General features: G+C 42.6%; 1 protein-coding gene across 1 annotated transcript in view; it reads right to left on the reverse strand.

The window, feature by feature from the left end:
• Window positions 1–11,235, reverse strand: part of LOC139534337 (astrocytic phosphoprotein PEA-15) — a 45,126-nt gene extending 33,891 nt beyond the window's left edge. The window contains exon 1 of the mRNA XM_071333412.1: window positions 10,842–11,235. The gene's annotated coding sequence lies outside the window, so the exon portion shown is untranslated. The remainder of the gene's footprint in view (window positions 1–10,841) is intronic.
• Window positions 11,236–12,475: the final 1,240 nt, after the last annotated feature.

A 12,475-nucleotide genomic window follows, 5' to 3' on the forward strand; every position in this document is an offset into this window, starting at 1 on the left:
AAATGCAGTACCTATAAGATAAGGAAAGAGATGACACAACAGTGGTAGGCGTGATTACCAACAACGACGAGACAGCCTACAGGGAGGAGATGAGGGCCCTGGCGGAGTGGTGCCAGGAAAATAACCTCTCCCTCAACAACACAAAAGAGCTGATCGTGGACTTCAGGAGACAGCTGAAGGATCACGACCCCATCCACATCGATGGGGCCGCAGTGGAGAAGGTGAAAAGCTTCAAGTTCCTCGGCCTACACGTCACTGACAATCTGAAATGGTCCACCCACACAGACAGTGTGGTGAAGACGGGGCAACAGCTCCTCTTCAATCTCAGGAGGCTGAACAAATTTGGCTTGGCCCATAAGACCCTCACAAACTTTTACAGATGCACCATTGAGAGCATCCTGTCGGGCTGTATCACCGCCTGGTACGGCAACTGCACCGTCCGCGACCGCAGGGCTCTCTGAAGGGTGGTGTGGTCTGCCCAACGCATCACCGGGGGCACGCTGCCTGCCCTCCAGGACATCTACAGCATCTGGTGTCACAGGAAGGCCAAGACGATCTTCAAGGACCTCACCCAGCCGAGCCATGGCCTGTTCACCCAGCTACCATCCAGAAGGCAAGGTCAGTAGAGGTGCATCAAAGCTGGGACCGAGAGACTGAAAAACAGCTTCTATCTCAAGGCCATCAGACCGTTAAATAGTCACCAGTAGACGGCCCCCACCCAGTACCCTGCCCTGAACTTAAGTCACTGTCACAAGACAGCTACCACCCGGTTACTCTACCATGCAACTTACAGAGGCTGCTGCCCTATGTACATGGTCATGGAATACTGTTTACATACTGTTTTACCCACTTCATATGTATATACTGTACTCTAGTCAAGTACATGCTATTTAACTATTGCTGTACATATCCTATTCTTCAGATATACTACATATTCTATCCATATACTCTCCATATTGTCTACAAATCCCATCACATATTTTTATATATTTCTATATTTCTTCATTCCATTCTATTACTTTTTAGATTTGTGTGTATTGTTGTGTATCGGGCTGTTGCGGTGACCATATTACCACCACACCGGCGGTCACGAGTCATGAAGGCAGTCAAATTCCACGTGACCGTTTAGTCACGGTAATTACAGAGCTGATGATGGTCATTAGTAGCCTACCAAACTTGCTAACTGCCTGGTACTCAGCAATCTATTGTCCTTCTAATCACTCTGGCATCAATGCAAATGTATTCGAAAATCTAATCAAACACTTCATCAGAGCCCATGAGCTCATGTTGCCCAACATTTCAATAGGCTATGCAACTGAGCGAGAAAACAGAGTGATGGCCTCTATATTTATTTCTCAACTTTCCTAATATTAATCACATTGCTTATATTTACAACAGGAGCATAGTCTACCTGGCTGGCATGAAAATAAACCACGGGGAAAAGCATCCTCCATTTGCTATTTAAGTGCATAGATGACTGTCACGGTTGTCGTAAGAACGGGACCAAGGCGCAGCGTGATTGGAGTTACACATCTTTATTTTAGTGAAACTTAAAACAAACCAAGAAACAAACAACGACCGTGCAGTACTGAGGTGCTACATGCACTCTCTCAAAAACAATAACAAACAATCAATATCCCACAAAAAACAGGTGGGGAAATAGCTACCTAAATATGATCCCCAATCAGAGGCAACGATAATCAACTGCCTCTAATTGGGAACCACATTAGCACCGACATAGAAATAGATATACTAGATCACGCCCTAGTCACGCCCTGACCTACTACACCATAGAGAACCAAGGGCTCTCTATGGTCAGGGCGTGACAATGACATGTATTTCTTCCCGCTGCCCCTGTTTTGATACAGGTGCATGATAATGGTCCATTCTAAATCAAAACAAATTTCACACATATATTATTTAGTATATGTAAAGACAAGATTAAATCAAGAATAGTCTGATGGGTGGCAATATTAGCCTATCACTTGTGAATTATATGTTACCACTTGTGAACGATGCCCAGCATAAGAAATAATCCCTTTTATTTGCGACTTTTTCAAATCATATTCGCACACCTCATGTAGCCTAGCCCATAGGCCTCTATGTTTAAATAAGATTTGTATCGCAACTAAACTGGCAAATAACTTCTTAAAATGAAGCACATTAATCTGCTTTACAAGGGGTGTAGAGCCTAACTGGCATATATAAGCAGCGCGTGAGTTTCAAGTTTGGGGAAGATCATTTTCACCATAAAAATGCACCTTTATAATAAAAGCATTAAATCCATAATTGCCTTTGCGGTCACTTTTGATAATGGTGTTTTCCTCTAATGGAACATTTTCGCTTATAACCTACTACTATGTCCACATCGCTGCGCTTATAATGTGAAGAAATAGCTTAATAGTTTATCAACATTTTAAGCTAAACGCTCTGATCTGTTGCATCAGCCACATTGCGTAAAAAAATGTTTTGATGCTAGTGGTTGAATTAATTTGGGATCTATCGCATCCCACAATTGTCCCAGACTATGTTTGGAATATTTAATTTATCGCACAGAATAGAATAGGTCGTTCTTTGTACTACGGGGGATAGTAGCTTGACATAGACTAGTGCTTTTGCTGTTCGTTAAGCCTTCTCATCTTGTTGGCTGACGAAAAGTAAATGTGGACAGTTCTTACAATATCTTCAATATGTACCTCGGAATTGGATAAGGGCGCGCGCAGCTGCGTCCCGATGTGTCTGTCTTTACTTGTAGCCTGTGAGAAAGACTCAATCACGTGAAGGAGCGGGCAGCACTCAGCGGGAAGGGCACAACGGCCAGGGGGAAGGGCACAACGGCCCCTGGCCGCAAAAGGCATGGATTTTTTTTAGGTTGCATTACGGCCACACAAAGGGGATGCCGCCGTGAAATTCTAGGCATTATCAAGTGCTTTTCAAATTGTGAATGAGTGACTGATGTAGTGTGTACAGCCTGTGCAAAAAAACAACGCAGAGCTCATGCCTTTTAAGCGATGTTTTCAAATCATCATTAGAGTCGCATCATGCAGCCTTACAATGTATTACAAATCTAAACATACAGCGCAACGTTTGTAGAACAACTAAAGTTACATTAATAGCTCTAGGAATACCTATTTCTTTGTTAACCTCCTCAACATAGAATAGCCGCAGGTGCGCAATCCCTCAAATCGTTTGGAGATTTTATTCTATTTTATTCAGCTTTGTTCAATTGTATTCTTCATACTATAAAATAATGCCACGCAATTCTAAGCAAATGTTGTCTGCTAAATGAACTAGTGTAGCCCACAGCCATTTGGCATAGCCAGATCAGGACCTAACATAAGGACAACTCAGAGAATGCTATTCTTTTTCTTCTGAAATAGACTACGTTTTCTTCATATCACGCATCTTTTGACCTGTCTTTAATAAATGATGGATTTATTAATCTTTTTTAAATGTAGATGTTCCAAAGGTCAGCATCAGTGTCTTGTAGGCTATGTGTGGAAGCCAGGAGATGCTAAATGTGTTTATGTTAATTAACGGTCAATTACCGTGAGACCGACAGTTATTTGCTTGACATTCACCGGCTGATGACATTTCGTGACCACCACAGCCCTAGTTGTGTATTGTTAGATATTACTGCACTGTTGGAGCTAGGAACACAAGCGTTTCGCTACACCTGGAATAACACCTACAAAATAGGTGTATGCGACCAATAACATTTGGTTTGATTAGGTATCTTCCTGTGGATTACATAAGCAACAGCACAGCACAAGGTCAAACCCACATGCATGCACACACTGACACACACACATGCACGAACGTATGCGAGCACACACGCACCAACCGAGCGTGTCTCTGCCTGTCTTTTTATTGTGTTATAGTGTATGTCAAAGCCGGGGGAATCAAGTTAACATCGTTATCTGGCACTGAGCTTCACAAAAAGCCACGAAGTAATGGAAGTCTTTCACCTTCGCTTTGTAGAAGGGAAACTGATCAAATATGAAGCTTGTGTGTCTGTGCAAACTAAACTGATGGAGAGTCCCTGCCTGGCCAAGACCCAAATGGCTGGATGGATGGCTAGATTCATGTCTTACTGAGCTAAAAGAACGGCGAGAAAGACAAGGGCCAGAAAGGATTGAAAACAAAAGACTTTGGGATTTTGTTTGTGTTTGTGTGCGTGTGTGTGCTCTTTTGGGGAATACAAATCTCTTAACAGCACCCAGGTTTGGAGATATCCACAGTGCCATGGTAGCATACACCCACTTCCATCCATCCATCCATCCATCCACCTCTCTTTCTTTCCATCTTTTTACACTGATGCTAGCTGACAGCACACACTGGCTCCTTGGTTACACAGTGGTTGGCATGGGCAAACTCACGCTCTCTCTCGTTCTCTCTCTCTCTCGCGCTTTTTCTCACACTCGCTCTCTCTAGCTCTCCCTCTCTCTCTGTTCCTCTGTCGCACTGTCTCACTCCCTCTCTCTACCCTCTCTATCCCACTTGATCATCTCAACAGCAGATGAAGAGGCAGAGCAACAGGCACAGACCAGACTCCCTGCCTAGAGATGCAGACTTTCTCTCTCTCTTTAAATTCAATTCAATTCAATTATATTTGCTTTATTGGCATGACGTAACAATGTACATATTGCCAAAGCTTACTTTGGAGATTTACAATATTAACATAATTAAAATAATAATCAATATTGTCAATGGGACAACAGTAACAACAATAATCAAGGGTCAAAATAACCACGAATTTAACAATGGCATAAAGGACATGTGGACGTTGTTTGGTCTGTCAGACACTGTCCCTCATTTTATGGCAGGCAGCAATGTCATGCGATGCCAACCCACAGCTCTCTGCGTCCTCCCCCAACAGGATGGGCAGTCTATTCTCATCAGAGAGTTCTTTGAAACCTTGAATAAGGGTTTCAAACTTGGGGAAGTGACACTCTAATTGTTTTATATTTTTTTACATTTTGTCAGGAAATGCAGCTCTGTCTCTGGTTCTGCTGTGGTGCAGTGGTTGCATAGCCTTTCCTCTACAGGGAGCCAGGTTTTTCCTGTGTCTACCCTTCTCAATGGTAAGGCTGTGCTCACTGTACCTTGTCAAGGTTTTTCTAAGGTTTTGATTAGTAACCATGGTCAAATAATTTGCCACGGTGTACTGTCGATTTAGGGCCAGTAATGTAGTTTTATTTTGACTGTGTTGTAATTTGGTTTATTCTGATTGATTGGATGTTCTGGTCCTGAGGCTTCAGTGTGTTAGTCGAACAGGTTTGTGAAGTCATCCCCAGGACCAGCTAAGCTGGATGAGGGGACTATTTTCTTTGCTCAGCTATTGACTTTGCAGGGCTTGATAGTGATATGAAAGGGGGTCACTGTATTTTAGATGTTTCCAAAACATATTTGCTCTTTTTTGAGTTTTTATTATTAGTGGATATTGGCCTAATTCTGCCCTGCATGCATTGTTTGTTTGTTTTCCTCTGGACATGTGGGAGAATCTTACAGAACAGGGTTTCAATGGGGTGTTTGTCCCAGTGGGTGGGTGAAATCTTGTTTTGCAAGTGGGACCCCACACCTCGCTGCCATAAAGTGCAATTGGTTCAATGACACATTCAATTAGTTTTAGCCAATTTTTAATTGGTATTTCAAATTGAATTTGTTTTTTAATGGTGTAGAATGCCCTGCGTGCTTTCTCTCTCAGTTAATTCAGTGCCTCATTTAGGTGTCCAGTTGAGCTTATTTTTAAACCTAAGTAATTGTAGTGTGTGCAATATTCTATATATTTTGTACCAATTTTGTACCAATAGTCTAATTCCCTAAGATCTGGACCTTCTCTGGAAAATCATAGTTTTTGTCTTTTTGGGGGTTTTACTGCCAGGGCCCAGGTCTGGCAGTACTACTCTAGCAGGCAATGTGCCTTGGGTGACAGCAGGCACAGGTCATCTGCGAAGAGCAGGCATTTAACCTCTGAATTGTGGAGACTAACACCAACACCAGGGGCTGAGGATTTTTCTAGAATAGTGGCCAATTCGTTGATGTAAATATTGAAGAGTGCAGGGCTCAGGTTGCAACCCTGACGAAGGCCCCGCTCCTAGTTAAAGAATTCAGTTATTCTCTATCCAATTTTGATGCTGCACGTATTGCCAGTTGATTTAATTATGTCATATGTTTTACACCCTATACCACTTTCAATAACTTTGTAGAACAGTCCTGTATGCCAAATAGAATCAAATGCTTTTTGGAAGTCGATGAAGCAAGGGTAAATTTTGGTATTATTTTGGTGGACATGTTTATCTATCAAGGTGTCTAGGGTGTAAATATGATTGGTTGTGCAATGTTTGGTATAAATCCAATTAGGCTTTTACTTAAGACATTGTGCTTATTAAGGAAGTTTAGAACTCTTACATTTATAATACTACAGAAAACCGTCCCCAGGTTACTGCTCACACAAATGCCTCTGTAGTTGTTAGGGTAAAATCTCCATTCTTAAAGATCGGGGTTATGAGTCCTTGATTCCAGATATCTGGGAAATAACCTACACTCAGGATCAAATTAAACAGTTTTAATATAGCCAATTGAAATTTTCTCATTTAGGATGCCATCAAGTCCGCATGCTTTTTTAAATTTGAGGGCCTGAAGTTTCTTATAGAGCGCCTGGTCAGTAATTGGGGAGTCCAAAGGATTTTGATTGTCCTTTATAGCGTTTTCTAATCCATTCAAATTCTCATGTATTTTGCATTGTTCTGCGTTTGCATCAATTTGAACGTTGTTGTAGAGTGTTTTAAAACGGGTGGTCCATATGTCACCATTTTGTATTGCTAATTCCTCTAGTTTAATTCTCTATTTCCCTTTCTCTCTCTCTCTCTCTATCACACACACACAGACCAGACCCCCTGAAGATAAACTTTCCAATGTTGTGTGTGTGTGTGCGTGCACGCGTGCATGCACGTATGTGTATGCATGAGCTCAGTGTGTGTAGTAAGATACAGAACAATTGACTGCTGGTACTGAATGACACACACAGGCCACCATACCCACCACAGATACAGGCAGGAGGAGAGGCAGAGAAAACCAACGCACACACAGCTGGACTGATCAGACTGAAGGTACAGATGTTGGATCTTAATTTGAGCCAGTATTCTACCGCAGGAAAATAACCATGCAGCAACAGGAAATGTGAATTATTATGTGGATTATAATAAATGGAAAATGTTGTAGGGGTTGATACATTTTTCGTTATGGCAAATCAAGTCTGACATTTTAAAGTGGAAATTACAAACTTTAAAAGCCTTTCTAACGTTTGAATACACTACAAGTTTGCGTTTGCTGCTGTGCAGGAACATTCTCTGCAACAAAAGAGTGATCAAATGAAGATCTTACATCTGTATGAGGAATCCACCAAAACTGTGGTGGGTAGAAGGACAAATTCATAGGGAGGACAGACAGACACACATGATAGAGATAGACAGAGATGGTGAGAGAGAGAGAGAGTGAGACAGGCAGACAGAAAGAGAGGCAGACAAACAGAGAGACAGGCAGACAGATAGACATGCTAGCATCTACAGTAAAGAGTGAGACAGAGAAAGAGAAAGAGAGAAACAAAGATGAAGAGTTAGAGGTGCCCCTTTCTGTGGAACACAACGATATCACTACACACACACACACACACACACACACACACACACACACACACACACACACACACACACACACACACACACACACACACACACACACACACACACACACACACACACACACACACACACACACACACACACACACACACACTACCTCCATCTGTGCACTTAATCACCCTTCTCCAAACACAGCAGTCCAATCGAATCAAGTCATATCGAATCAAATCACGGCTATTGAGACTTTTCATCTGGAAGCAGAGAGTGGATTACATATAGGAGGGGGGATTGGGGGGCTGCTGTGTGTGTGTGTGTGTGCGCACTCGATTCCAGGAGGATTCCATAATCCATAACAAACCAGGAATAGTGTAGCCTACATATGGGCTGTGTCTCAAATGGCACTATATTTCCTATACTGTATAGTCCACTACTTTTTACCAGGGCGCTGACTGCATGGAAGCACTGCAGCATAGCAACTGTTGGGATGGGTTAATCAGGTTTTTGTGCCGACCCAGCTTAGAGCTGGGTGAGGCTTAAGCCCTTCTCTCCACCACACCACTGGACTGCCAGACAGTGGATGGTTGACCTTGTGAAAGAGAGAGCGAGAGAGAGAGAGGGGGGGGGGGATTTGTGTGTGTGTGTGTGTGTGTGTGTGTGTGTGTGTGTGTGTGTGTGTGTGTGTGTGTGTGTGTGTGTGTGTGTGTGTGTGTGTGTGTGTGTGTGTGTGTGTGTGTGTGTGTGGGTGGGTGGGTGGGTGGGTGGGTGGGTGGGTGGGTGGGTGCGTGCGTGCGTGTGCGCATTCGTGTGCATTCGCGTGTGACTGAATCAAAATTCCATATCCGTTCCAGAATGACATAATGTTCCAGAACCACGGTTTGAAAGATTTTTGGGAGGAGTTCCAATTCCAAAATTCCCAAGTTATCTGCAGGGTTCAACTTCAACCCAACACACCACCGACAGCTCAACGATGCAACACAGCACCCACCCTTGAAGGCATAGTTTCCTCTACATCTGGAAGTCAGTGAGAAGAACGTGCAAATATTAAGCACATAAGCACATCCCGACTCCCTTACTGTCGGTTCCAAAATATGTGCTGAGACTGCAGACCCCAATACAGAAACACTGCTAAATGACATATCTTACACCGTAACATGACAAAGCATTTCATGCAATTAGTTTCCTTTACTTCAGGTACAGAGCGAGACATTCCTGATTCCACAATTGACTCAGTCAGAAAATGCTCAATGGTCACAGTAAAGAAAGTTCTGCTCCGATAAGTGAGTCAAGAGAACAGCGGAGTGTGTGTCTTGGACGTGGTGGTAGAGGACATTGAGACAGCTTGCTTTTTTGGTTTAATGATCCTCTCCCCTCTCTCTCTCTCTCTCTCTCTCTCTCTCTCTCTCTCTCTCTCTCTCTCTCTCTCTCTCTCTCTCTCTCTCTCTCTCGCTCTCTCTCTCTCTCGATCTCTCACTCACTCTTTCTCTCTATGCCGGGCCGGGATGCCTCTCCCATTTGATATATCGATTTTATTTTTTTGCTCGGCGGACAAAACTGTTCAGCACAGCAGAAATGTGCTTCCCCCTTGGCTACGTCCTGTCTGTGTCTGTGGGAATGTATGCGGTCGATTGTTTCGTCAGTCTCTAAGTCAACACAAAGGGGTTTTCGGGAAGACAAACTATTTAAAAACCTTCAGCACAAAATCAACTGGTCCTTTTTTAAATAGCACAGAGCAGAGTAGCTTTCTTAGCGTGACAGTTGTAGTCGTTATATCGTCCTACAGAATGACTTGAAACAATATAAATATAGTCTGGTGCCGAATCTGTGTTTTTAGCCAACTCCTCTGACTATTGTTGGACTAGTACACACTCAGTTTGTACTGAAATAGATGTACAACGCATTTAATACATCGACTGACATACAACCAATATTTTCTATGGGTTTGGTTGTTTCAAAAAAGTTTACACAACCATTGTGTGCGCACTGCACACAGATCAGGAGACGTGTGGACCTGTGCCTAACACTGTTTACACTGTTTAAAAGGCTAAACTGATTTCAGATCAGATCCTCCTCTGAGACGCTTGATACAGCTCCAGCTCTGTAGCCTAGTAGTGCAAGGTTTATTGTACACCAAATCACTGACAAAAATGACAAAATAATATTTTGATGACAATATATTAGTAATGCATTAACCAACCAACCAACCAACCATGTAATTAACCAACAATAATAGCAATATTAATTATTACCATTAGTATTATTATTTCATTATAGTACTGTCACTAATAACACCATTGTTGTCTCAATCATCAATGTTATTCATTGCAGTATAGCCTAACAGTAGTTTTCAGCAAGTAGTCTATATGGTCGTTCGCTTTCCCAATTGCTCACTCGTGCACACATTCGTGCATGCTGATGCTGGGCTCGCGCAGCGGTCGGGATTAAGGATGATATGTGCTCAACATTTTCCTCATTTCCATTATTCACAGTCATGATGAGGCACGACAAAACACCAACACATTAGCTAGGTCACAGGTTGTTTAACAGCATCGATTATTAAGCTATTGTTGAACCACTCTCCGATATTGAACACCACAGAACGTTCCAGATAATGTGGTTAGGGATGTCAATGTAAAAAAAAAACGAATGGGATTAGCCTAGGCTAGGCTACACAGCGACATTGAGAAAGCAGAAGTGACAGTTTACACAATATCATCATAGCGATTAATCAATACATCGAGTAAATGAAATGGTCCTTGAAGGATAAGGCATTCGCCTATAATGCAAATTCATGGGTTAAGCAGTTCATTCAAGCCAGGTTCTCTTCCTGAGCAACGTCCCATCATTCAAACAAAAAATAATTGCCGGGATCGTTCACTTGTTGGGAAGTGGGTTATCATCCAAGACAAAAGACAACCCAACAACCAAACGAAAGTCATATCAAATGTTTTGAAACTCAAAAGTATACATGCTATGGAAGTAAGGTTTATGGTTCATCATGTAACGGAATTCCCTGATGATGGTGCCAAAATAATGATAAATCAAGTAGTAGCATACAATCATTATTATATAATTGAATAATGACAAATCCAAAAAGCAAAAACAGAAAAACACACTCGCATACAATGACACGACAACATTATAACCTCCCATACAAATAGTGAGTGAAGCCAGAATATTTAATAAAATGTGTTGGCTTACCCCGGGCTTTGTGTAGGCTATGAGTCCGCGAAGAGAGATGCCCTGTTCTGTGGGTGAGATAGTGTTCACTTCTCTACCAGTTATCAAAATGTGATTTTGTATTCGATTGACGGACAATCTCGCTGCAAAATCGGCTTCTTCAGTCAGCTCCTCTATCCAGAATGTAGGCTAGTTGGTTTAGGATGTTGTCAGCTCTGGGACGCCGTCTAGTGATGGATTTTATTTTATAAACATATAAAAGCGATTACAAAAGCAATTGTTATGGCGAAATTCTATTGGCTAGTGTAGATAAGTGCTTTTTTTTGTTCAAGGCAAGTTCTATCCGTCCGTCCGGTTGTCTGGATACACAGTTTTGCCGGTTCGTTGATGGAAACGCCTTTTCTTTACTCTCTCTCTCTCTCTCTCTCTCTCTCTCTCTCGGTTGTCGTTCCCAGTCACACGCGCTGTCTGATACCGTTGTTTCGCAGACACTCGCGCACACACATTTTTCCAAGATGATGTCACCGCGCTATCCGGTTTGCAAATCCCACCTCCTTTTCCATCCCTCCGTTCCTCCTGATCCCGTTGCTATCCATCACTGCCACACCCCCCGACACGTTATTGTCCTCCAACTCTTTTTCTCTTGTTTCCTCCGATTTAACATCCAGTGTGGCATCGGAATCGCGAGCATCAGAATCGTGGCATCTCGCCAACCAGGAGCGCGAGGTAGATGACATTGAATTCTCTAAACTGAGGGAATAGGTTTCTTTGTCACAGTAAAAACAAGCCCAATTTGTATATCATTTTCTCTCCACTCTGATGCAGTTGTATATTCAGCGATAGTAACTTGTGGGCCTACTATATTAGGTTAGCCTACTATATTAAATTGACATGTTGTGGTTGGATGGTAGTGGGTCAGAGAATTAGACGAGAGATAGAGAGAATAGAGAGATGGAGAGAAGGGATAGCAAATGTATCCCTTTATTTAAAATAAGTGTAACTTTAAACCCAGACATGCCACACTCACAGCAGTGTTTATGGTTTAGAGGTGTTCCCTATATAGTGCACTACACTTTAAACCAGAAGCCCTGGTAAAAAAAATAGTGCCCACGGGGGCGCAAATTTGGTTTTAGAAGTGGGGGCGGGGGGGGCATATATATATATTTGAATCATAAACTGGGTGGTTCTATCCCTGAATGCTGATTGGCTGGTATATCGTATATAACACGGGTATGACAAAACATGTATTTTTACTGCTCTAATTACGTTGGTAACCAGTTTATAATAGCAATGAGGCACCTTATTGTTCTTAGGCACGATGCGTCGCGCCTAAGAACAGCCTTTAGCCGTGGTATATTGGCCATATACCACATACCCTCGTGCCTTATTGCTTAATTATAATTTCTCTTGTCCAGTCGGATAAACACTCCGAACAGCCTACCCGACCGCTCGGAGACGTCCGCATGGTCGTATACCGTTGTCTCGTTTTGTATCACATCCCAATGATCAAACTGGGGGGGACAAAAATGCCATTTCAGAATGTGGGGGGACACAGTGGAAGTTTCACCCCAGGATATCGTGATATGAAATGTGAATACCTACCGCCAAAACGTTTTAAGTGCAATAAGCAGTGGTCGACCCGTCATACAGCCCCA

The sequence above is a fragment of the Salvelinus alpinus genome, chromosome 11 (assembly GCF_045679555.1).
Source record: "Salvelinus alpinus chromosome 11, SLU_Salpinus.1, whole genome shotgun sequence".
Taxonomy (NCBI): Eukaryota; Metazoa; Chordata; class Actinopteri; order Salmoniformes; family Salmonidae; genus Salvelinus; species Salvelinus alpinus.